At 45.3% G+C, this 4922-nt stretch overlaps 1 protein-coding gene across 1 annotated transcript in view; it reads right to left on the reverse strand.

Moving 5' to 3' along the window:
- The window catches only part of gars1 (glycyl-tRNA synthetase 1), a 24302-nt gene that overhangs the window by 18545 nt on the left and 835 nt on the right, over positions 1–4922 (reverse strand). The gene's annotated exons all lie outside the window — the stretch shown is intronic.

The following is a 4922-nucleotide window of genomic DNA, read 5'->3' on the forward strand; positions in this document are numbered from 1 at the left end:
CATCCTCACTGAGAGCACAGAGACATCATGTTACAGTGCATCCTAACTGGGAGCACAGAGATATGATGTTACAGTGTATCCGAACTGGGAGCACAGAGACATGATATTACAGTGCATCCTAACTGGGAGCACAGAGACATGATGTTACTGTGCATCCTGACTGGGAGCATAGAGACATAATGTTACAGTGCATCCTAACTGGAAGCACAGAGACATGAGGTTACAGTGCATCCTAACTGGGAACACAGAGACATGAGGTTACAGTGCATCCTAACTGGGAGCACAGAGACATGAGGTTACAGTGCATCATAACTAGGAGCACAGAGACATGATGTTACAGTGCATCCTAACTGGGAGCACAGAGACATAATGTTACATTGTATTATGACTGAGAGCACAGAGACATGATGTTACAGTGCATCCTAACTGGGAGCACAGACACATGAGGTTACAGTGCATCCCAACTGGGAGCACAGAGACAGGAAGTTGCAGTGCATCCTAACTGGGAGCACAGAGACATGATGTTACTGTGCATCCTAACTGGGAGCATAGAGACATAATGGTACATTGCATTATGACTGAGAGCACAGAGACATGAGGTTACAGTACATCCTAACTGGGAGCACAGAGACATGATGTTACAGTGCATCCTAACTGGGAGCACAGAGATATGATGTTACAGTGCATCCTAACTGGGAGCACAGACATATGATGTTACAGTGCATCCTAACTGGGAGCACAGAGACATGAGGTTAGTGTGCATCATAACTAGGAGCACAGAGACATGATGTTACAGTGCATCCTAACTGGGAGCACAGAGACATGAAGTTGCAGTGCATCCTAACTGGGAGCACAGAGACATAATGTTACAGTGCATCCTAACTGGGAGCACAGAGACATGATGTTACAGTGCATCCTAATTGGCAGCACAGAGACATGGTTTTACAGTGCATCCTAACTGGGAGCACAGAGACATGAGGTTGCAGTGCATCCTAACTGGGAGCACAGAGACATGAGGTTGCAGTGCATCCTAACTGGGAGCACAGAGACATGAGGTTGCAGTGCATCCTAACTGGGAGCACAGAGACATGAGGTTGCAGTGCATCCTAACTGGGAGCACAGAGACATGGTGTTTACAGTGCATCCTAACTGGGAGCACAGAGACATGATGTTACAGTGCATCCTAACTGGGAGCACAGAGACATGAGGTTACAGTGCATCCTAACTGGGAGCACAGAGACATGATGTTACCGTGCATCCTAACTGGGAGCACAGAGACATGATGTTACAGTGCATCCTAATTGGCAGCACAGAGACATGGTTTTACAGTGCATCCTAACTGGGAGCACAGAGACATGATGTTACAGTGCATCCTCACTGGGAGCACAGAGACATGATGTTACAGTGCATCCTAACTGGGAGCACAGAGACATGATGTTACAGTGCATCCTAATTGGCAGCACAGAGACATGGTGTTACAGTGCATCCTAACTGGGAGCACAGAGACATGGTGTTACAGTTGCATCCTAACTGGGAGCACAGAGACATGGTGTTACAGTGCATCCTAACTGGGAGCACAGAGACATGGTGTTACAGTGCACCCCCAAGTGCCTTTGTGTTGCAGCTTTCTGCACTTTCTCTCCATTAGAACAATATTCTGTTCTTTTGTTCTCACTTTAAAACAAACTTCACATTTTCCCACATTATAGTCCATTTGCCAACTTTTGCCCACTCACATAATCTATCAGTATACTCTAAACTGTTAATATTCATCTCGCTTTTTCACCTATTTGTATGCTTTTGTAAATGTGGTTGTAGTAGATTTACTTCTATTGTCCAAGTCATTAATGTGTGTTGTAAACAGTTGTGATCCAGCACGGACCCCAGTGGAGTCATAGTGGTTACACATTGCCAACCTGAAAAAGAACTTCCATCTCTGATTTGACAACCACATGATGAAGGAGCAGCACTCCGAAAGCTAGTGCTTCCAAATAAACCTGTTGGACTATAACCTGGTGTTGTGTTTTTTTAAACACCCCAGTCTAACACCAGCACCTCTACATCATGACTTCCCTCATGGGAGTCTAGGGCTAAAGGGTATCACCTCAGAACAAAGGGACACCACTTTAAGACTGAGATGAGGAGGAATTTCTTCACTGAGGCTTGAGAGTCTTTGGAACTTGCCACAGAGGGCTATGGAGGCGGAGTCCTTGTGTATATTTAAGACTGAGATATATAGATTCTTGCTCAGTCAGGGAATCAAGGGTTATGGAGAAAGGGCAGGAAAGTGAACGTGACAAGTACTGGATCAGCCATGATCCGATTGAATGGTTAAGCAGGCTCACGGGGGCCAAATGGCCTACCCCTGTTCCTCTCTCTTATGGTCTAACTTCATACATTGCAATTGGGCAAGTTTATAAAATTTATTCAGAGAATGAGGGTGACATTGGCTAGATCAGCATTTATTCCCTATCTCTAATTGAAGATGATGGTGGCAAGCAGCCCTCTGATATCACTGCAGTCACTGTGGTGTATGGACACCTACGGTGTTGTTAAGAAGAGAGTCACAGGATTTTGACCGAGTAACAATGATGGAATGCCAAAATAGCTCTAAGTCAGGATGGTGAGTGGCTTGGAGGAGAACTTGCAGAGGGTGGTGCTCCCAAAAATCTCTCACCCTTTGGAGGGTTGGAAGGTGCTGTCCAAAGATCTCTAGCGAATTTCTGCAGAGCATCTTATAACTGGGAGAGCAGCCAACATTAGACTGCATTACCAAAAAATACTGGTCGTTGCCACATTATTATTTCTAGGAGCTTGCTGTGCACACATTGGCTTTCCTCCATTACAATAGTGATTACATCTCAATAGTCCTACACTGGCTGTAATATACTTCAAGGGGTTGTGGGAAAACTGCATAGGTGTTGCTTGCTGTTCCTTTTGTTTAAACTTAAAAATCACTCCAAAAGATGCTGTAGCTTGAAAGGAGAAGAACAGAAAGCACATGACTGAAAATGTAGAACCAGGCAGCAATTGAGGGGGAAAATCGCTGAACAGGGAACGCAGTAAGAAACCAAAATCAGATAATCACCGGGCAGAGTTCTGCAGCAGTTCACTGCTGAAGGAGGGAAACGTGGCAGGGGGAGGGAAGAATCTGCAAACTGAAACTGCAGCAAGCAGGGTCTGCTGGGATTCCACACTGCTTTGAAAAACACACGTGGCTGGTCACATAAGCAACTACATTCACTCTCTTCTGAGCAGTAATGAAGGAGCACAGGGTGGTGCAACTGCCATCTCAACAGAAATAAAAACACCCTTCACTTCAAACGTGGGAGAGAAGACCAGCACTTGGTCAGACATCATCACTCAGCTCATCACTCAGTGTTATACTTTCACAGTCAGCTTAAATCGATTGGTGCTTAAAAATATGTTGCTAGGAAAGCACAGCAGGTCAGGCAGCATCAAAGGAGAATCGACGTTTCGGACATAAGCCCTTCTTCAGGCCCGAAACGTCGATTCTCCTTCTCCTTTGATGCTGCCTGACCTGCTGCGCTTTTCCAGCAACACATTTTTAAGCTCTGATCCCCAGCAGCTGCAGTTCTCACTTTCTCTTAATCGATTGGTTCCAAACATTCTCACATACACAGCAACATGGTTTGGCTGAAAACTATATTGAAATCATTAGTACCAACAGCATTAGATTTTTTCCCCCAAACCTTTGTACATTAAAAATAACAGAACTTGCTGAACCAGAACTAACATTTATAAGCAACTCAAAACAATTATCACCTCATACAAATAGCAGAGATGCTTTATATTGTGAGGTCAGGTTTAAAGTGCTTGTGGTGTGGTGGCAGTGTTCCTACCTCTGAGCCAAAATCTTGGATTAAGGTCCCACCTGTTCCAGTGCACCAACATCTCTGAACAGGCTGATTAGCAAATATTAGGACAATTTTACAATGGATGGGGCCACAGGCACTGCAAGCAGTTAACTCCTACTCAGAATCAGTTGATTAAAGGTCTGAGCCCCACTCCAGATATTTAATGTCCCAGGGAAGTACTGTCAGAATCATCATCTTTCGGATCGAGGTTAGAAACTGAGAGCATCCTATCTGTCTAGACAAGTGAACTCATTGCACAAAACATTTGTCCCTCACATAGTCTCATTGCATCTCTTGCACAGAATCTTCCATTTCTGTTCTCTAATTCTTCCACCATCAGCTAATAGAGTCAACTGTAGAACTCTAAAGCACTGAAAAAGGCCCTTTGGGCCATTGGTTTCTGCTGTTAGTAACTACCTAACTGTTCTAATCCCATTTTCCAGCACTTGGTCCTTAAGCCTTGTATGCCTTGCCATCACAAGTGTACATCTAAATGCTATGAGATTTCTGCCTCTACCAACCTCACATGCAGAGAGTTCCAGATTCCCACCACGCTCTGCCTGAAACATCTTGCATTACAACCTCTCTACATATTCCGTCCCTGATCTTAAATCAATGCCACCTAATCAGTGAACTCTTCACCAAGGGAAAAAGTCTCTTCCTGCCTGCCTAGTTTATGCCTTCGAGTTTACACATCTCAATTGTGAACCCTCTCAACTTCCTCTGCTCCAAGGAAAACAACCCCAGTCTGTCCAGGCTCTCTTCATAACTGAAGCTCTCCAGCCCCAGGCAACATTCTGGTAAATCTTCTCTACACCCCCTCCAGTGTTATCACTTCCCTCCCAGAATGTGGATTCCAGAACTGCACACAAGACCAGTTACAGGCAGAAATGTTCCTGATTTACCTGACCCGCGTTCCCCACATCTGATGAAATATCAGACCCCTCTAGAGTGAGGCTTATTCTGTCCCTGTCCCAGGCACCAGTGCCCAGTCCCAGTCCCAGCCCCAGCCCCAGCCCCTGTCCCAGTCCCAGCCCCTGTCCC

Source organism: Chiloscyllium plagiosum, chromosome 5 (assembly GCF_004010195.1).
Source record: "Chiloscyllium plagiosum isolate BGI_BamShark_2017 chromosome 5, ASM401019v2, whole genome shotgun sequence".
NCBI classification, from domain to species: Eukaryota; Metazoa; Chordata; class Chondrichthyes; order Orectolobiformes; family Hemiscylliidae; genus Chiloscyllium; species Chiloscyllium plagiosum.